The following is a 22,752-nucleotide window of genomic DNA, read 5'->3' as shown; positions in this document are numbered from 1 at the left end:
CCGCTTAACTTCGGTGATCTGACGGGAACAGATGTTTCCACTGCGTCAATGCCGTTTGCGTCGCGATATTAGGAGGTATCGAATTACTTTCGTCGCCTCAGTGTGAGCGTCTGGTGAGTCTGCCGGAGGTGATAGCGCGCGTGGGCTAGGTAAACGCTACGGCCGGCACCCGCCTTGGTGTGAGCGATAAGACGGGGCTGTCCAGAGCTGTTATCTGCCGCCCCCGCTATCAGAGAGTCGCACGGTCCGGCGCGGCATCTGGGAAGGCCCCGGGCCGACAAGGAACGCAGTAATTGTGGAAAAAACCAGTGCAGCCTGTGCTATCGTGGGCGGCCGGTGCAGATTTCCCGAATGCAAATATTGTGTCGTCGGTCCCGCCTTCATTACCGGGCACGCCAGATAAGCCACACACACACACCGCGTGACGTCATTATACCGAGACCAAAATCTCGATCTGGCGACTGGTACGGCGTGCACCCACTGCAGGCGATTTCTAAGCAAACTAAACAATCAACCTCTCTCCGAAGAGGCCTCGCGACACCGGACCACCGACCGACCACCATGTCATCCTAAGCCGAACGCCGTCATCGGACGCGGATCAGCACAGTGCTCTCCCGGCCGTTGTGAGTTTTCGCGCCCTGGGGCCGTGATTACTCGATCGAGACTTGGGAATAAGCGAATGCCACACTAATTCCTTGCCCACATGTATTAGCATCACGAGGCTCGGTGCAGCCTGGGAGGTCAATAAAGCATGTTTCAGGTCGTGGTTGACGTTTCACATGTGGCTGAACACTTCCTGTTTCCTTAAATAACGTAACTATCCGGCGAACGATCCGGACACTTGTCGTCCAGGATACCGAGCAGCATACATAGCACACGCCCGTTGGGCATTTTGATCAGAACAGCCATACATCAACACGATATCGACCTTTTCCGCAGTTGGTAGACGGTCCATTTTAACACGGGTAATGTATCACGAAGCAAATACCGTCCGCACTGGCGGAATGTTATACGTGATACCACGTACTTATACGTTTGTGAGTATTACAGCGCCATCTGTCACAAAGTGAAAAACTGGTCCAATTAAAACATTGATATTTCTTTACGTACTACACGAATATGTAATAAAAAATGGGGGTTCCTATTTCTAAAAAAAACGCAGCTGATATCCGTTTGATCTATGGCTGCGCCATGTAGCTGTCCAACCATAGCGCCACTAGGTTTCCCCCTTCAAGCTAGACAAGTTTCGTTCATTGTAGTTTTTTCGTTTGACGCTTTTTTCGTGAGAAATTTGGCCCGGTCACGATCAATGGACCACACTGTATTCCCGCACCGGAGTGCCACTGCACTGGTTGGTTGGTCGATTTGGGGAAAGGGGACCAATCAGCGAGATCATCGGTCCCATCGGGTTAGGTACGCATGTGGGAGGAAGTCGGCCACGCCCTTTCAAAGGAACCATCCCGGAATTTGCCCGAAGCGATGTAGGGAAATCATGGAAAAATCTAAATCAGGGTGGCCGGACCCGCGCGGGTTTGAACATGCGTCCTTCCGAGTGCGAGTCCAGTGCGCCACCTCGCTCGCTGCGACGCTTTGTGCGTACGCTGCAGCAACGCCCTGAAACGGAAGCTTCTTGATCGCACTATTAGACGCGGCGCGGAGAATAATACGTACGAGGAGGGTGATTTTTGTTTTTGAGCCGTGAGGTGCGAGAAAGCGCGCTCCCCTTTGGCGCCGGCTAACGGGTTTGCCGGTCACAGCCCGGGGGCCGAACGCGCGTATCGTGGCGTGGGAGGTTACAGCAGGTAGCAGCGCTGGCTGCACGGTAGCCGGCCGGAGAAATCGCGTGACGTCACGGGAGAAAAGGGCCGCTCAGGGCAGGCCAATGGCTCCGGGCTCTGCCAACGCGGGAAAGTACGCCGAGGCGCGCAGGCACTAGCGTTCCTCGTAAAATATCGATACATCGTCGCCGCCAAAAATATCGATATGCACCACCCTTTTCCGTTTACAGTTATGTTGTTGTTGTTGTCTTAAGTCCTGAGACTGGTTTGATGCAGCTGTCCATGCTACTCTATCCTGTGCAAGGAAGAGACCAAACATCGAGGTCATCGATCTCATTGGATTAGGGAAGGACGGGTAAGGAAGTCGGCCGTGCCCTTTCAGAGGAACCATCCCGGCATTTGCCTGGAGCGATTTAGGGAAATCACGGAAAACCTAAATCAGAATGGCCAGACGCGGGATTGAACCGTCGTCCTCCCGAATGCAAGTCCAGTTGTTGTTGTGGTGTTCAGTTCTGAGACTGGTTTGATGCAGTCTCCATACTACTCTAGCTTGTGCAAGCTTATTCGTCTCCCAGTACCTACTGTAACCTACATCCTTCTGAATCTGGTTAGTGTATTCATCTCTTGGTCTCCCTCTACGATTTTTACCCTCCATGCTGCCCTCCAGTACTAAATTGGTGATCCCTTGATGCCTCAGAACTTGTCCTATCAACCGATCCCTTCTTCTACTCAAGTTATGCCACAAACTTCTCTCCTCCCTTATCCTATTCAATACCTCCTCATTAGTTATGTGATCTACCCATCTAATCTTCAGCCTTCTTCTGTAGCACCACATTTCGAAGGCTTCTATTCTCTTCTTGTCCAAACTATTTATCGTCCACGTTTCACTTCCATACATGGCTACACTCCATACAAATACTTTTAGAAACGACTTCCTGACACTTAAATCTACATTCGATGTTAACAAATTTCTCTTCTTCAGAAACGCTTTCCTTGCCATTGCCAGTCTACATTTTATATCCTCTCTACTTCGACCATCATCAGTTATTTTGCTCCCCAAATAGCAAAATTCCTTTACTACTTTAAATGTCTCATTTCCTATTCTAATTCCCGCAGCATCACCCGACTTAATTCGACTACATTCCATTATCCTCGTTTTGCTTTTGTTGATGTTCATCTTATATCCTCCTTTCCAGATACTGTCCATACTCGCAGATATTTTACAGAAGTAACTGCTACCAGTGTTTGTTCCGCTATCATATAATCACACAATAAAGGATCCTTCGTTCTATGTATTCGCATTACATTACATTACATTTGTCTATGTTAAGGGTCAGTTGCCACTCCCTGCACCAAGTGCCTATCCGCTGCAGATCTTCCTACATTTCGCTGCAATTTTCTAATGCTGCAACTTCTCTGTATACTACAGCATCATCTGCCTTTCGCGGGCAAGTGCTCTACCAATTTTTTTTTTTTTTTTGTAATCTCATTTTCTTCGTATTCGTTCGTTGTATCTGCTCGTTTCAGGTCGTCGTTGATCCATTAACTCTGTTTCTTTTTATTACAGAGGACAGCTAACCGTGCCGGCACCATCTGAGCTACCCAAGCACGACTCACGCCCCGTTCTCGCAGCTTCACTTCTGCCAGTACCTCGTCTCCTACTTTCCAGGAGAGCTTCTGTAAAGTTTGGAAAGTAGGAGACGAGGTACTGGCAGAAGTAAAGCTGTGAGGACGGGGCGTGAGTCGTGCTCGGGTAGATAGGGCACTTGCCCGCGAAAGGCATAGGTCCTGGGTTCGAGTCTCGGTCCGGCACACAATCTGCCAGGAAGTTTCATATCAGCGCACACACCGCTGCAGAGTGAAAATCTCATTCTAATAAAACGTGTACCTGCAGTCGTTTGCCAGAAAATCCAGAGAAGCAAAGATAATTATGCAAGTAAATTTGTGTACTTTCCATTAACAGTGTATAAACGTTTATGTCATTGTTGGCAACCGTTAGTGAGTTGTTTCAGTCGTTTCCTAACCTTGAAACGAGTTAAATTGTTCAAATGGCTCTGAACGCTATGGGACATAACTTCTGAGGTCATCAGACCCCTAGAACTTAGAACTACTTAAACCTAACTAACCTAAGGACATCACACGAACCTGCGACCGTAGCGGTCACGCGGCTCCAGACTGTAGCGCCTAGAACCGCACGGCCACTCCGGCCGGCGAAACGATTTACTTTTCTTTATTGTTCAGCGAAAGCCGGCCTGAGTGGCCAAGCGGTTCTAGGCGCTACAGTCTGGAACCGCGCGACCGCTACGGCCGCAGGTTCGAATCCTGCCTCGGGCATGGATGTGTGCGATGTCCTTAGATTAGTTAGGTTTAAGTAGTTCTAAGTTCTAAGGGACTGATGACCTCAGAAGTTATGTCCCATAGTGCTCAGAGCCATTTGTTCAGCGAAAGAACATAATAACAACAGTGTATTTAAGTGAAGCCAGATAGTAACTGTTGTAGTTTGTAGATTATTGGTGAAATAGAGAAGCTTTTCAAATTTATGACAGAGGAATACGCCTATATGGTGTTTATTTATGGCAAATGTGATGGTAATCCTACGGCTGCAGTTAACGAATATCGTGTACACTATCCAACTCGGAGGATTCCGAATGCACAAACCATTAGTGGACTATTTAGAATGTTATGGGAAACAGGTTCTCTACCTAGCGTTTATGACCAGTACGAGCCCTCGATACGTGAAGACGATGATGGGGATATTATGGATACTGTTCAACGTAGCCCGGGCACCAGTACACGACGTGTCTCTCACCGATTAGGCATTTCACAATCGAAGGTATGGCGTACACTGGAGTACAATAATCTGTATCCTTACCATAAACAAAATGTGCATCATTTACATGCGGGAGATCCTGTCCTTGGCTTAGAGTTGTGCAACTAATCGGCAGTTACACAAATACATTTTACTTACTGATGAGCCACAGTTTACTCGAGATGGTATCAACAATTTATATAAAGGGCAAATCTGGTTCAAATGGGTCTGAGCACTAAGGGACTTAACATCTGAGGTCATCAGTCCCCTAGACTTACAACTACTTAAACCTATATACAGGGTGTTTCAAAAATGACCGCTATATTTGAAACGGCAATAAAAACTAAACGAGCAGCGATAGAAATACACCGTTTGTTGCAATATGCTTGGGACAACAGTACATTTTCAGGCGGACAAACTTTCGAAATTACAGTAGTTACAATTTTCAACAACAGATGGCGCTGCGGTCTGGCAAACTCTATAGTACGATATTTTCCACGTATCCACCATGCGTAGCAATAATATGGCGTAGTCTCTGAATGAAATTACCCGAAACCTTTGACAACGTGTCTGGCGGAATGGCTTCACATGCAGATGAGATGTACTGCTTCAGCTGTTCAATTGTTTCTGGATTCTGGCGGTACATCTGGTCTTTCAAGTGTCCCCACAGAAAGAAGTCACAGGGGTTCATGTCTGGCGAATAGGGAGGCCAATCCACGCCGCCTCCTGTATGTTTCGGATAGCCCAAAGCAATCACACGATCATCGAAATATTCATTCCGGAAATTAAAGACGTCGGCCGTGCGATGTGGCCGGGCACCATCTTGCATAAACCACGAGGTGTTCGCAGTGTCGTCTAAGGCAGTTTGTACCGCCACAAATTCACGAAGAATGTCCAGATAGCGTGATGCAGTAATCGTTTCGGATCTGAAAAATGGGCCAATGATTCCTTTGGAAGAAATGGCGGCCCAGACCAGTACTTTTTGAGGATGCAGGGACGATGGGACTGCAACATGGGGCTTTTCGGTTCCCCATGTGCGCCAGTTCTGTTTACTGACGAAGCCGTCCAGGTAAAAATAAGCTTCGTCAGTAAACCAAATGCTGCCCACATGCATATCGCCGTCATTAATCCTGTGCACTATATCGTTAGCGAATGTCTCTCGTGCAGCAATGGTAGCGGCGCTGAGGGGTTGCCGCGTTTGAATTTTGTACGGATAGAGGTGTAATCTCTGGCGCACGAGACGATACGTGGACGTTGGCGTCATTTGGACCGCAGCTGCAACACGGCGAACGGAAACCCGAGGCCGCTGTCGGATCACCTGCTGCACGAGCTGCGCGTTGCCCTCTGTGGTTGCCGTACGCGGTCGCCCTACCTTACCAGCACGTTCATCCGTCACGTTCCCAGTCCGTTGAAATTTTTCAAACAGATCCTTTATTGTATCGCTTTTCGGTCCTTTGGTTACATTAAACCTCCGTTGAAAACTTAGTCTTGTTGCAACAACACTGTGTTCTAGGCGGTGGAATTCCAACACCAGAAAAATCCTCTGTTCTAAGGAATAAACCATGTTGTCTACAGCACACTTGCACGTTGTGAACAGCACACGCTTACAGCAGAAAGACGACGTACAGAATGGCGCACTCACAGACTGCGTTGTCTTCTATATCTTTCACATCACTTGCAGCACCATCTGTTGTTGAAAATTGTAACTACTGTAATTTCGAAAGTTTGTCCGCCTGAAAATGTACTGTTGTCCCAAGCATATTGCAACAAACGGTGTATTTCTATCGCTGCTCGTTTAGTTTTTATTGCCGTTTCAAATATACCGGTCATTTTTGAAACACCCTGTATGAAGGTAGTATCTGTTCCCGAAAGAACAGTTACCGTGGATGACCATGCAGCTTTGCTAGAAACGAAATGATAATTAAATGGACACCCTAGCTGCAAACAGGCGTTGATGTACTTCTTGTGCGAACGCACACGCTATGCCCGAACTCGTACGGGACTTGGTAGATTAATCTGCCACGAGTAATGAGTATGATGGGCAAACATCTATTAGGCGCACTACGAATGTAGCGTTGTGGACATGTTGGGAATGTGGATCTCACGGGGAGCGTGCAAGGGATAAGTCCCTGCAGACGCACTGTCCTCTGTGCCCGCGGTGGCTCAGTTGGATAGAGCGTCTGCCATGTAAGCAGGAGATCCCGGGTTCGAGTCCCGGTCGGGGCACACATTTTCAACACGTCCCCAATGAAGTACATCAACGCCTGTTTGCAGCTAGGGTGTCCATTTAATTATCATTTCGTACTTAAACCTAACTAACCTAAGGACACCACACACATCCGGTGCTGTTTTTCTGGGGGGATGCATACCCCTAAACTTTTTTGTCGACAAAGTAATTTTTTTACGAAGTTGAGAACTTGGAAAAGTGCCAAAGATTTATTTCACGCACTTAAATATTTTTATTTCATTTTTTCTTGTTGGTAATTGCAATACGAACGATACCAGTGCAGTTTTTGGTGGGAAAAGCGATGTCATTGTTTCAAGCATTTCGAAGCTGCGGCAACCGTTCTCGACAGTTGAATCGCTGGCAGCCAGTTCGACAAGCATGTAGTGCCCTCGCCCACTAATGGTGGGCGATTGTAGTGCTAAACGGATATGCGGACGCTCAAACGCCGAGCTACCGATAGATGTCTCTATGGTCCCGCTACCATGATGATGATGATGATGATGATGATGATGATGATGATGATGATGATGATGATGACGTCATGGCTAAAAGCAGCGGATTGTATCCCATGCTTCAGTTATAAGTAATTTTCACTGCATTATATCCAATGTGGGAGTACCCTCAAACTTTTTTTAGAAAAAAAGCACTGCACACATCCATGCCCGAGGCAGGATTCGAACCTGCGACTGTAGCAGCAGTGCGGTTGTGCGGTTCCAGCAAACTGTTATAGTTTGTTATACAAATAGGGGAACTGTGGGGGTGAAAAATGCAAAGAGAGAGAGAGGCTCGGCTGTAGTAACCAGGTTCAAGTGGGTGTAGGCTGAAGTAGTCGTGAAGAGGTGCGCACAGGACCAAGCGGCCCGCAGGCCAGTATGAAATCAGCTCTCAGATCACAGTGGATGGATTTTACTGGTGTCACAATCTCGAAATAGAACTGTGCCTTTCCCTGGTGAAACTTTCAGGCATTTGGCTTCTTTATGCAGTGGCGTAATACCTTGGTTCTCTTGACACTCAAGTAATTATGGCACTTATTTTGAAGAAAAAAATTGAGAAACGAAAAAGGAAGTGCATTTTTTCTGCTAAGTTATAACAGAAATGGAAGAATAGAAAGAACAAAAGTGAAGGAGAATGCATCATTTGCCAGGCCCAAAAAAAGGTGTCACTGATTCAGAAAGGCATAGCAGAGCTGAAACCACAAGAAGAGAGTAAGAAATCACTGAAGTGTGAATAATATTGTTATTTGTCAAGTTAAAATACTGCATAATGTGCATGAAAAATGAAAATGGCAAGCTCTTTTTTAAAGCCTGGTATCTTTTAAGGTTAGTTCCACATTTAGAATTTTTCTAAATGCCAATCCAAACCAAGACCAAAAAAAAACTAGGATGAAAAACAGAAGTATAGGAAAAAAAAGAGTCAAAGGTGGCGTGGTGGGGAGTCAATGAGACAACAGAAGACACAGTACAGAAAGGGGGATAGAGGAGGGGCACACAGGTGGATGGAGGGGCAGTTGGTAAAAAGCAGAGATACAAAAGTAAGGGGACAAATGCAGAGAAGCAAGAGTAATGGGCCATAAGCACAGATGCAAAAGTAATGGGACATAAGCAGAGATGCAAAAGTAAGGGGATATAAGTAGAGATGCAAAAGTAAGGGGACATAAGCAGAGACACATGAGCAGAAACATAGAGACACAGTTGGTAAAAAGTAGAGACACGTAAGTAGAGATCCAGTTGGTAAAAAGTAGAGATACATAAGCAGAGACGCATTTGGTAAAAAGTAGAGACACATAAGCAGAGATGCAGTTGGTAAAAAGTAGAGATGCATAAGCAGAGGCACCGTTGGTAAAAAGTAGAGACACATAAGCAGAGGCGCAGTTGGTAAAAAGTAGAGAGGCAAAACTGGAGAGGCAATTGGTAAAAAGGAGGGAGGGAGTTGTTAGACATGGGGAGGTAGTTGGCTAACACAGAGACGGAGTCGGGAAACACGGAGAGGGAGTCGGGAAACACGGAGAGGGAGTCGGGAAACACGGAGGGGGAGTTGGGAAACGTAAGCAGGGACTTGGGAAACGTAAGCAGGGAGTTGGGAAACGTAAGCAGGGAGTTGGAAAACGCAAGCAGGGAGTTGGAAAACGTAAGCAGGGAGTTGGAAAACGTAAGCAGGGAGTTGGAAAACGCAAGCAGGAAGTTGGAAAACGCAAGCAGGGAGCTGGAAAACGCAAGCAGGGAGTTGGAAAACACAAGCAGGGAGTTGGAAAACGCAAGCAGGGAGTTGGAAAACGCAAGCAGGGAGTTGGAAAACGCAAGCAGGGAGTTGGAAAACGCAAGCAGGGAGTTGGAAAAAGCAAGCAGGTAGTTGGAAAACGCAAGCAGGGAGTTGGAAAACGCAAGCAGGAAGTTGGGAAAGATAATCAGGGAGCTGGAAAACAGAGAAGGTGTTGGCAAATAGTAGAAGTGGAGTTGACAAAAAAGTAGAATGGGAGACAAGCAAATAGTGGAGAGAGAGAGAGAGAGAGAGAGAGATGGAAAAATAGAGAGGGAGATGTGAAACATAGAATGAAACAGAAGTTATGTGACACAGGTTGGCGACAGCAGTGAACAAAAGAAAATGAATCAAAGAATAAGCAGATGGCTCTCATTTCTCTCGTTAGCGTCCGTTGCATACTGTCTATCACCTCAGAGACTTGCGCCCCATCGTCACTGCTTATTTATTCGCCGAGCTCACCGCGTGTGTCTCGGCAATGACTCCCGGCTGATGTTAAGGGGCTCCGGAAATGCTCAAAATCATGAAAAGTTCAATTTTTACTTTTTTGCGTTTTCTGAATCTGCAGACTATTACCTTTTAATAGATACATAATTTATTCAATTCCGAAGACTACAACTATTTTTAAATTTTTTTTTGAAATGTGTTCTACATAGGCGTGACCCACTGTGGCGCTGTTAAACTGCTGTCAAATGGTGTTATTATTAACGTCCGTGTTCATCAGGTACATTTTAGTGATGTGAGATAAAGTATGTGTTGTGGCTAACCTGTGATGGTTCAATATATATCGCTGGTGTGATTGTCGATTGTTTCATGTTTATTTACTCTGTCGTTATCTCGAAAATATTCGTAATTAATTCTGTTTCTTCTCTGTTTTGTTGAAGTATAATAATGAGTAAAAGTAAAGTTATTAGAAATCCTCAGAAGGCTTTTAAGAAAAGGAGAAATGTTGGAAAGCCAAAGGTATTTAGAAATATGGGAATGAAGATAGGTTCTAACATGGTACGAGCGATGCTTGCTTTAGACAAGGAACGCCTTCGGGCTGCAGACGGGGCTGTAAAGAGTCCAGAAATACAAGCAAGAGTAAACAGGAGGAGGAACAAGAGGAAGCTGGAGGAGGAGTTTGCAGAGGATGAAGATAATCCATCCTATGGACCTGGAATGCACTAAAAAGTTAATCCAATCTTTGTCGCTCGATTCCCAAAACTTTTATTTTCTCATACTAATTACATGTTTTCTAAGGATCTTCCAAACATATTTGTTTCAAACTTTCAGTAAATGTTACACAGTACCTTCTGCATAATTTAACACAGCCTTTTTGCAAAAAGCTGTACATTTTTGAATATATAAATAAAAAATTCCAAAAAAATTTTGTGAATTTTCATTACAATTGAAAAAAAATCATCTTTAATAACTGAACTAAAATTTTGTAAAATTCCTGTGTTAAGTTGTAGCCCATATTCCAATAAATAATCTGTAAAAAGTTCAACTTCCTACCTCAAATACTTTGTGAGGAAAGATGTAGTTTATAAGCGTTATTTTAACATTGCAAGTATAGGGCGTTCCGGAGCCCCTTAACACACGGAACGTGGCGCGACCGGGATGCCCGGCGACAGTGAATACTGCGGATGCTGGCACGTGTGACAGAGCGACCGGGCAGGGGTCGGTTCGGGTCGAAGCAGTTCATAGGGGAAGCCCTTCAGCGAACACAGCTGCCAGGGCATCAGACGTGACGCAACCCCGCAGCCTTTCGCTGGCAAGCGGCTAACAGCTGCACGAGCCAACTCTTGCAGCAAGGGATCCCCTGCTGCTCTTGACATCCTCGCAGTTCATTTACCCTCGAACGTTACCTAACTCACACACACACTTACATTGTGCTGTTTACGAACGCGATGTAACTGTCAATTCAACCGGGTGTTAAAATTACGAACAACTTCAGTTGGAAAGACCACATAGATAATATTGTGGGGAAGGCGAGCCAAAGGTTGCGTTTCATTGGCAGGACACTTAGAAGATGCAACAAGTCCACTAAAGAGACGGCTTACACTACACTCGTTCGTCCTCTGTTAGAATATTGCTGCGCGGTGTGGGATCCTTACCGAGTGGGATTGACGGAGGACATCGAAAGGGTGCAAAAAAGGGCAGCTCGTTTTGTGTTATCACGTAATAGGGGAGAGAGTGTGGCAGATATGATACGCGAGTTGGGATGGAAGTCGTTAAAGCAAAGACGTTTTTCGTCGCGGCGAGATCTATTTACGAAATTTCAGTCACCAACTTTCTCTTCAGAATGCGAAAATATTTTGTTCAGCCCAACCTACATAGGTAGGAATGATCATCAAAATAAAATAAGAGAAATCAGAGCTCGAACAGAAAGGTTTAGGTGTTCGCTTTTCCCGCGTGCTGTTCGGGAGTGGTTGAGAGATAGTATGAATGTGGTTCGATGAACCCTCTGCCAAGCACTTAAATGTAGATGTAGATGTATTGCTGCAGCGTTGTTGACGACGTCAGTCATTAAACGTCATCTTTCCAACTATCACGCTAGCTGTAAATCAAAGTACTGTCTCGATCTTTTTGCTTACGTCCACGTATCTTTTCCTCGCTTAGAATCAACCTAAAGTATTTTGATACGACGACGCTACAGCTGGCCGGCCGCTGTGGCCGAGCGGTTCTAAGCGCTTCAGTCCGGAACCGCGCTGCAGCTACGGTCGCAGGTTCGAATCCTGCCTCGGGCATGGATGTGTGTGATGTCCTTAGGTTAGGCCGGTATTACACTATTAAATTTCTTTGTCAAAGATTTGATCAGAGATGTGATCAAATATTCCGTCAAATATATTTGGCAAAGATCTTTGACGTAGCACTAGAAGGGGTATTACACTGTCATCATATTTTTCGTCAAAGTTCAAGATGGCTGACAGCAACTTGTTATTAACCGCAGCAGTTGCACTGTGTGCATATGCGGAAGAGAAGCGGGGGAAAAAAGGAAACTTATCTGGGTGAAGCCGTGGGTTTTACGACGACACGATAAAAGCATTCAACAAAATTTGTTAGGTGAGCTTATAGTTGGGGACGTCAAGTCGTACATCAATTACTTAAGAATGGATGAGCATTCATTTCTGTATGTGCTCAGTGAAGTGTATCCTCATATCACAAAGCACAATATTGAGTTAAGAACTGCTACATCTGCAGAAGACAGGCTCACTGTAACACTTCGAATCCTTGCTACAGCAGAGGGTTAGGTTAAATTAGGTCAGGTCAGGTCTCCAATCTTCGTAATCTATTTTTGTATCCAGCGTGCCTCACGTTGTAAAGCGCCTCACCAGCTTCATACATCTCTATTAATTTTGTAGTTGTGGCACACACCAATTGTATTTACCGGCAATGTTTATAAAAACACTACAGACGACAGAACGCTGCAGCGATGCTAGCGCTCCATGCGGTAACATGTCACACTGCAGTGAACAGAAGACAAGCGACTTCTTTCATCGAATCTACAGCGAGGCCGTATATTTGATCAAATATTGGACGACATTTGACAAAGTTCCCTATTACACCATCAAATATCTTTGACAAAGATATTGGACAAAGATATTTGACAAAGAAATTTGATAGTGTAATACCGGCCATAGTTAGGTTTAAGTAGTTCTAACAAGGGGAGGCCACGACGTTTGGAACGCGGATTTACTGCAAAACTTCGTACACTCGTAGTACTCCACGAGGACAAGAAAATGTGTAAGCAGTAGCGCGTACTTCTCAAGCGTTCCTGAGAAAATCGCAAGATAATTTCGGTCGTCAAATGTACGAGGGCAGTTCAATAAGTAATGCAACACATTTTTTTTCTGAAACAGGGGTTGTTTTTATTCAGCATTGAAATACAACAGGTTATTCCCCAATCTTTTAGCTACACAACACTATTTTTCAACGTGATCTCCATTCAATGCTACGGCCTTACGCCACCTTGAAATGAAGGCCTGTATGCCTGCACGGTACCATTCCACTGGTCGATGTCGGAGCCAACGTCGTACTGCATCAATAACTTCTTCATCATCCGCGTAGTGCGTCCCACGGATTGCGTCCTTCATTGGGCCAAACATATGGAAATCCGACGGTGCGAGATCGGGGCTGTAGGGTGCACGAGGAAGAACAGTGCACTGAAGTTTTGTGAGCTCCTCTCGGGTGCGAAGACTTGTGTGAGGTCTTGCGTTGTCACGAAGAAGGAGAAGTTCGTTCAGGTTTTTGTGCCTACGAACACGCTGAAGTCGTTTCTTCAATTTCTGAAGAGTAGCACAATACACTTCAGAGTTGATCGTTTGACCGTGGGGAAGGACATCGAACAGAATAACCCCTTCAGCGTCCCAGAAGACTGTAACCGTGACTTTACCGGCTGAGGGTACGGCTTTAAAATTTTTCTCGGTAGGGGAGTGGGTGTGGCGCCACTCCATTGATTGCCGTTTTGTTTCAGGTTCGAAGTGATGAACCCATGTTTCATCGCCTGTAACAATCTTTGACAAGAAATTGTCACCCTCAGCCACATGACGAGCAAGCAATTCCGCACAGATGGTTCTCCTTTGCTCTTTAGGGTGTTCGGTTAGACAACGAGGGACCCAGCGGGAACAAACCTTTGAATATCCCAACTGGTGAACAATTGTGACAGCACTACCAACAGAGATGTCAAGTTGAGCACTGAGTTGTTTGATGGTGATCCGTCTATCATCTCGAACGAGTGTGTTCGCACGCTCCGCCATTGCAGGAGTCACAGCTGTGCACGGCCGGCCCGCACGCGGGAGATCAGACAGTCTCGCTTGACCTTGCGGCGATGACGACACACGCTTTGCCCAACGACTCACCGTGCTTTTGTCCACTGCCAGATCACCGTAGACATTCTGCAAGCGCCTACGAATATCTGAGGTGCCCTGGTATTCCGCCAAAAGAAACTCGACCACTGCCCGTTGTTTGCAACGCACATCCGTTACAGACGCCATTTTAACAGCTCCGTACAGCGCTGCCACCTGTCGGAAGTCAATGAAACTATACGAGACGAAGCGGGAATGTTTGAAAATATTCCACAAGAAATTTCCGGTTTTTTCAACCAAAATTGGCCGAGAAAAAAAATGTGTTGCATTACTTATTGAACTGCCCTCGTATTCCTGTACGTGGCCATTTTTACCACGAAGCGGCGGCAGCCGAGTGGTTTGAACTTTACCACCTAAAACATTTCTTCGTAGAATATAGCTACATTACACTGGGAACACCCGAGAAAGATGTCATCAAAGTCAAGAAAATATACCAAAACTTAATGAACTTTCAGACCAAGAACATCATAGAACAAAAATATGTCGGTCACTCTTGGCGTGATATCTTGAGGAACATTCACCACCCGTATTTACCAACAAAAGTGCGGTCATTGTGGTACTACTTTGTAAATAGGAAATTTCCAACGAACTCCACACTACATTCCATTCACCTGGCTGATTCCCCTTTGTGTACCACTTGCAACCCGATTGATACAGATGAGCATCAATTTGTCTGTGGAAATGCGAATAATATATGGTTGTCAATCAGAAAAAAAATTGGCAACTATGCAGAGAAAACCGCCGTATTTGATAAAGCCAGCGTGCCTTTTATACCCGGAAGAAGAGCTATACCCCACGTGGAAGAAAAATGCCGTCAGCTGGTTGAAGGGACACACGGTATTTTACCTGCTGTCCAGTAAAGAAAGGAGCGAAGGAGATTTTTGGACGTACATTTCCGACCAGCATCATAAGCTGCTACGCATGAATAATTATTATGATACATACGCCAACTTCCTCAGAAGAACAGTCATGTGAACTCCATATTCGATGATGCGATTCAGAACATGAAGAAACGAGAGACAATTTGATCTTTGAAAAACAAATACGTTCAAGTGACAAACATCACTATATGGTTTAGACTTGGATTTTTTCTAAAATGTCAAGGAACCTGTAATTAATTTTAGTTTGTTTTATTACTTTTAAATGTCAGTTGAAAATTATGTACTACTGTGGAATGTTATGAGTAATAAATTGAAAAAAAAAGTGGTTAGCGTTCAAGCCCCGTAATCGATGGATCGATGGATCGAGCCCCGCTCGTCAGCTTTTTTTAAAATTTCTAACACAGTAATTTTCTTAACTATTTATATTACAATTGATATAATGGTAAAACTACGTGTAATGGGATGAACTTTTATTAAATTTACAGTGTTATTTGGCACTCTATAGATTTTTATTATCACAAATAATCTAATATTCATAACTATCGACTAGTAAACGACCAAACGCATAAAGTGATACCGAAAATGTATGCCTGTCCGTGTCTTCAACATTGTTCTTATTTAATCAAAAGAGAACGAGAAATTGCTTCTCGTGAAGACGCTATTAAAATACAGTCGATACTGCATGACCAGTTATCAGCGCCGATATTTAGGGAAATGCTGCGTTATGCATGGTTTGCTTCCAAATTATCGCCTGAAAGAGAGATTTTTGAAAATGATAACGAGGTTTGTTTTTCCACGGAAAACCTCAAAAGACCGTGCGTGTACGGAAACATAGCATTTATTCAGCTGGTGCCACTGGACTCGCATTCGGGAGGACGACGGTTCAATCCCGTCTCCAGCCATCCTGATTTAGGTTCTCCGTGATTTCCCTAAATCGCTTCAGGCAAATGCCGGGATGGTTCCTTTGAAAGGGCACGGCCGATTTCCTTCCCCATCCTTCCCTAACGCGAGCTTGCGCTCCGTCTCTAATGACCTCGTTGTTGACGGGACGTTAAACAACACTAACCTAACCTAACCTCCGCTGGTGCCGTTTAACTTCATGTTTTTACGAAAAATACCATCCTGCAACTTGTACTCGTAATGTCGAAAGCGACGATTAATTGTACATCTTGTCTGTGGCGGTCAAAACTTGGAGGTAACAAGTCGTTTCGGGCTCCTTCCAGGTATAGGAGATTTCTCAAATCACGGACAAGCATACATTTTCAGTATCACTTTATGCGTTTGGTCGTTTACTAGTCGATAGTTGTGAATATTATATTATTTGCGATACTAAAAATTTGTAGACGGCCAAATAGAATTGTAAATTTAATGAAAGCTCATCCGATTACACGTATTTTTCCCATTACAGCAATTGTAATATAAATAGCAAAGAAAATTACTGTGTTAGAAATAAAAAAAAAAAACTGACGAGCGGGACTCGATCCATCAATCCATCGATTACGTCGCTTGAACGCTAACCACTTTTTTTTCTCGTTTCCATATCAGTACTTTTTTTCACTCCAATTTATTGATCATAACATTCCACAGTAGTACATAGTTTTCAACTGACATTTAAAAGTAAACAAACTAAAATTAATTACAGGTTCCTTGACATTTTAGAAAAAAAAATCCAAGTCTAAACCAGATACTGATGTTCGCCACTTGATCGTATTTGTTTTTCAAAAATCAGATTGTCTCTCGTTTCTTCATGTTCTGAATCGGATCCTCGGCTGCTGCCGCTTCGTGGTAAAAATGGCCACGCACAGGAATATATTTGACGACCGAAATTATCCTGCGATTTTCTCAATAACGCTTGAGAAGTACGCGATACTGCTTGCACGTTTTTTTCTCCTCACGGAGTACTACGACTGTGCGAAGTTTGCAGTAAATCCGCGTTCCAAACGTCGTCGCCTCACCTTGTAAGTCTAGGGGACTGATGACCTCAGATGTTAACATAGTGCTTAGAGCCACTCGAACATTACAGCTTTCACTAGACTATTCTGCGTAGTGAGATAATTAGAAAAGAAAGAAGACTTAATTTCGTGCATCGTGAACGATTTTTTTAAACCCTCAAGTTACCTTCCACTACGAACGTGGGTGGACTCAGCGATTTGTAAATGATAGAGCACAGCAATATGTCGCCCTCTTTTTGTGGTTTTTATTTGGCAAATCCAGATTTCGTCTAGCCATTACCAATGGACTATTTTCTAGTCTCAATGCATGCCAGTTCCCTGTTGTTCGGGCTTCAGTCACAGTTCTTTGAATATACAGCTCAAAGAACTGTGATTGATGCCCGACCAACTGGGAACTGGCACGCATTGAGACTAGAAAATAGTGATGATGATGTTTGGTTTGTCGGTCGCTCAACTGCGCGGTCATCAGCGGCCGTACGAAGTCACAATGTTTACACAGTCCAGTTTTGTCACAGTCCAATGTAGCCACTGTTACGAATGATGATGAAATGATGAGAACGGCACAAACACCCAGTCCCCGTGTAGAGAAAAAAAACTCCAACCCGGCTGGGAATCGAACCCGGTACCCCGTGATCCAGAGGCAGCAACGCTAACTACTAGACCAGGAGCTGCGGACAGAAAATAGTGCATTAATAATCGCTAGGCAATAGCTGAAATTTGGATTTCCGAATAAAACCTGCAAAAAAAAAAGGACGACTGATTGCTGTGCTCCATCATTTATAAACAATTTTTTTTAAATCTTGCAACTGTGCCAGCAGTGGATTAAATAGTAAAGTAGTCTATCAGTACTGTCTTTCCAAGCGGGCACGTCACGCACTTGGGAATTTATTCTCTTTTTAAAGCGTATTGCGGGTTACATGAAGGGACGTGTGTGTAGTGGCTGTCTTTCCCTACGTCCTAAGTTCTCAAAGCTACTGCGACCTTTCGTAACAGTCAAATTCAGACGCACGCAATACATTTCCCAGTACTCTTTTACGTTAAATCACAGTTTGTAGCACGTTAGGAATTCAGAAAAAAAAAGTCTGCGAAGAGAGAACATATTCGGAGCTCAAAAGTAACCAAGTATCTTGAACACAATGACCAGACAACCGCCGGCCGGTGTGGCCGAGCGGTTCTAGGCGCTACAGTCTGGAACCGCGCGACCGCTACGGCCGCAGGTTCGAATCCTGCCTCGGGCACGGCTGTGTCTGATGTCCTTAGGTTAGTTAGGTTTAAGTAGTTCTAAGTTCTAGGGGACTGATGATCTCAGAAGTTAAGTCCCATAGTGAACCAGACAACCAGGAGTGCTTCAGAAACCATCGATAATGCGAAACTCATCCCTAACTTTTCTAACATGGCATCCTGAAAGCCACGGATCGGTGCGTCAGGTATATTCATTCAGTTCTTCTCGATTTCCTAAAAGCATTCGACTCACAAGGGAACCTCCCCATCGCACGCCCCTCAGATTTAGTTATAAGTTGGCACAGCGAATAGGCCTTGAAAAACTGAACACAGATCATTCGAGAAAACAGGAAGAAGTTGTGTGGAACTATGAAAAAAATAAGCAAAATATACAAACTGAGTAGTCCATATGAAAGATAGGCAACATCAAGGAGAAGGTGAGATTAGGAGCGCCGTGGTCCCGTGGTTAGCGCGAGCAACTGCGAAGCGAAAAGTCCTTGGTTCAAATCTTCCCTCGTGTGAAAATTTTTCTTCCTTTATTTTCGCAAAGTTATGATCTGTCCATTCGTTCATTGACGTCTCTGTTCACTGTAATAAGTTTAGTGTCTATGTTTTGTGACCGCACCGCAAACTTACAGTTCGGAAAATATTCATTGACCTTGTTATTGAAGTCGCGAGCTATATTTGCTGGATTCATATTGCCCACGGAATACATCTCACGTATTTAATGCACTCCCGTCCAAAGTAGCGAACAGTCAACTGCCAGCCAGGGAGCCTCGTTGGCAGGAATACTCCTCTTCCGTGCGCTGTTGTCGTCTGACGTCGTGTGTTTCGATGTTTGTTTAGGTGTAGCATCCTCATGCTACGGCGCAGTTACCTCGCATCGGACGGACGGACGGACAGATAATAATTGTCTGAAAATAAAAAAAAATAAACTCTTCACTCGAGGGTAGACCTGAACCAAGGACCTCTTGAACCGCAGCTGCTCACGCTAACCACGGGACCACGACGCTCCTGAGCTCACTTCATCCTTGATGTTGCCTATCTTGCGCATGGACTACTCAGTTTGTATATTTTGCTTATTTTTTTCACAGTTCCACACAACTTCATCCTGTTTTCTCCATTGATTTGTGTTCAGTTTTTCAAGGCCTATCCACTGTGCCAACTTATAACTAAATCTGAGGGGGGTGCGATGGGGAGGTTCCCTTGTCAGTACCACGTGTACGCTTATTACCAAAAGTCAAGTCATATGGCGTATCGAGCGAAATATGTGATGGACTGGTGATTTTTTATTAGGGAGGACGCAGCACCTTATCTTAGATGGAGAATCATCGCAGACGTAAAAGTTGCGGAATGTACTGGGACACGTGCTGTTCAAGTCGAATACTGATGATCTTGCAGACAATATTTATAGCAACCTCGAGACTTTTCTCAGATAGTGCACGTTATCTGTATCGGCCTACTGCCCGAAAAAGCTGCACAGATATTCGATTTGGTCTTGATAAGACGTCGAGATGGTGCAAAGATAGGCAGTTCACTTTAAATGTTCAGAAATGTAGCACTGTACACACCACAAGGCGAAAAAACTAACAAAAAAACGTGGCATGTTGCGAATACAATATCAGTGGATCACCCTTGGAATCGGCGAAACCTCGCGGGGTAGCCGCGCGGTCTTAGGCGTCTTGTTACGGTCTGCGCGATTCCCCCTGTCAAAGGTTCCCATCCTCCCTCGGGCATGTGTGTGTGTGTTGTCCATACCGTAAGTTAGTTTAAGTTACATTAAGTAGTGGGTAAGCTTAGGGACCGGTGACCTAAGCAGTTTGGTCTCACAACATCTTACCACCACATGAATCGGCGAACTCATATAGAAACACCGGGTGATCAAAAAGTCAGTATAAATTTGAAAACTGAGTAAATCACGGAATAATGTAGATAGAGAGGTACAAATTGACACACATACTTGTAATGACATGAGGTTTTATTAGAACCAAAAAAATACAAACGTTCAAAAAAAATCCGACAGATGGCGCTTCATCTGATCTGAATGGCAATAATTAGCATAAGAAAGTAAGACAAAGCAAAGATGATGTTCTTTACAGGAAATGTTCAATATGTCCACCATCATTCCTCAACAATAGTTGCAGTCGAGGAATAATGCTGAGAACAGCACTGTAAAGCATGTCCGGAGTTATGCTGAGGCATTGGCGTCGGATGTTGTCTTTCAGCATCCATAGAGATGTCGGTCGATCACGATAAACTTGCGACTTCAGGTAACCCCAAAGCCAATAATCGCACGGACTGAGGTCTGGGAGGACAAGCGTGAAGTGGCGGCTGAGCACACGATCGTCACCAAAAGACGCGCGCAAGAGATCTTTCACGCGTCTAGTAATATGGGGTGGAGCGCCGTCCTGCATAAACATCGTACGTTCCAGCAGGTGTTTATCAGCCAGGCTGGGGATGATGCGATTCTGTAACATATCGGCATACCTCTCACCCGTCACGGTAGCAGTTTTGCTGTCCAGCGCCATCTGTCGGACATTTTGTGAACTTTGTTTTTTCTTTTTTTGGTTCTAATAAAACCCCATGTCATTCCAAGCATGTGTGTCAATTTTTACCTCTCTATCTAAATAATTCCGTGGTTTATTAAGTTTTCAAATTTATACTGACTTTTTGATCGCCCGGTATATCGGTGAAACACTTTGTAGGGTCATGAAGTGGAACGATCACATAGGCACAGTTGTGGGGGAAGCAGGTGGCAGACTTTGGTTTTTTGGCAAAATACTAGAGAGTCTACGAAACAGATTGCTTACAAGTGCTTACTTTACAAATTGTATGCTAAACATCTCACATTAAGTATGTAAAACCCTTACAGCCGAAGATGCAAAACCCTGATTGTGTTTCCGATTCACCCACAGAATAATAAAACACTCAAAAACAAAACTCGTAATCTAAAAAGCACACCGTCTTAGGGCCACGAGTGGCCTACCGGGACCATCCGACCGCCGTGTCATCCTCAGAGGAGGATGTGGATAGGAGGGGCGTGTGGTCAGCACATCGGTCTGCCGGTCGTTATGATGGGATTCTTGACCGAAGCTGCTACTATTCGGTCGAGTAGCTCCTCAATTGGCATCACGAGGCTGAGTGCACCCCGAGAAATGGCAACAGCGCATGGCGGCCCGGATGGTCACCCATCCAAGTGCCGGCCACGCCCGACAGCGCTTAACATCGGAGATCTCACGGGAACCTGTGTATCCACTGCGGCAAGGCCGTTGCCGGCTAATCTAGAAAGGAAAACCTCTTAATCCGTTCTTGTACGACGTTTTTCATAGTAGTGCATGGGGTCAAATCGTTTATTTTAGATTTCATGGAGAAAATATAAAAATGCAGTAAATGAAGCAGGCAAAAAGGAATACAAACGTCTCAAAAATAAGATCGACAGGAAGTGCAAAATGGCTAAGCAGGGATGGCTAGAGGACAAATGTAAGGATGTAGAGGCTTGTCTCACTAGGGGTAAGATAGATACTGTCTACAGGAAAATTAAAGAGACCTTTGGAGAGAAGAGAACCACTTGTATGAATATCAAGAGCTCAGATGGCAACCCAGTTCTAAGCAAAGAAGGGAAAGCAGAAAGGTGGAAGGAGTATATAGAGGGTTTATACAAGGGCGATGTACTTGAGGACAATATTATGGAAATGGAAGAGGATGTAGATGAAGATGAAATGGGAGATACGATACTGCGTGAAGAGTTTGACAGAGCACTGAAAGACCTGAGTCGAAAGAAGGCCCCGGGAGTAGACAACATTCCATTAGAACTACTGATGGCCTTGGGAGAGCCAGTCATGACAAAACTCTACCATCTGGTGAGCAAGGTGTATGAGACAGACGAAATACCCACAGACTTCAAGAAGAATATAATAATTCCAATCCCAAAGAAACCAGGTGTTGACAGATGTGAAAATTACCGAACTATCAGTTTAATAAGTCACAGCTGCAAAATACTAACGCGAATTCTTTACAGACGAATGGAAAAACTAGTAGAAGCGGACCTCGGGGAAGATCAGTTTGGATTCCGTAGAAATGTTGGAACACGTGAGGCAATACTAACCTTACGACTTATCTTAGAAGAAAGATTAAGAAAAGGCAAACCTACGTTTCTAGCATTTGTAGACTTAGAGAAAGCTTTTGACAACGTTAACTGGAATACTCTCTTTCGAATTCTGAAGGTGGCAGGGGTAAAATACAGGGAGCGAAAGGCTATTTACAATTTGTACAGAAACCAGATGGCAGTTATAAGAGTCGAGGGGCATGAAAGGGAAGCAGTGGTTGGGAAAGGAGTGAGACAGGGTTGTAGCCTCTCCCCGATGTTATTCAATCTGTATATTGAGCAAGCAGTAAAGGAAACAAAAGAAAAATTCGGAGTAGGTATTAAAATTCATGGAGAAGAAGTAAAAACTTTGAGGTTCGCCGATGACATAGTAATTCTGTCAGAGACAGCAAAGGATTTGGAAGAGCAGTTGAACGGAATGGACAGTGTCTTGAAGGGAGGATATAAGATGAACATCAACAAAAGCAAAACGAGGATAATGGAATGTAGTCAAATTAAATCGGGTGATGCTGGGGGGATTAGATTAGGAAATGAGACACTTAAAGTAGTAAAGGAGTTTTGCTATTTAGGGAGTAAAATAACTGATGATCGTCGAAGTAGAGAGGATATAAAATGTAGACTGGCAATGGCAAGGAAATCGTTTCTGAAGAAGAGAAATTTGTTAACATCGAGT

General features: G+C 44.5%; 1 protein-coding gene and 1 non-coding gene across 2 annotated transcripts in view; one reads left to right on the top strand and one right to left on the bottom strand.

Annotated features, from left to right (window-relative positions):
• Window positions 1–22,752, bottom strand: part of LOC126212697 (growth factor receptor-bound protein 14-like) — a 411,244-nt gene that overhangs the window by 114,130 nt on the left and 274,362 nt on the right. The window lies entirely within an intron of this gene.
• Trnat-ugu (transfer RNA threonine (anticodon UGU)) lies at window positions 6,739–6,813 on the top strand. The gene has a single exon. It is a non-coding gene; the product is annotated as a tRNA-Thr (tRNA).

Source organism: Schistocerca nitens, chromosome 11 (assembly GCF_023898315.1).
Source record: "Schistocerca nitens isolate TAMUIC-IGC-003100 chromosome 11, iqSchNite1.1, whole genome shotgun sequence".
Lineage (NCBI taxonomy): Eukaryota > Metazoa > Arthropoda > Insecta > Orthoptera > Acrididae > Schistocerca > Schistocerca nitens.
This window is presented reverse-complemented; position numbering and strand designations above follow the sequence as displayed.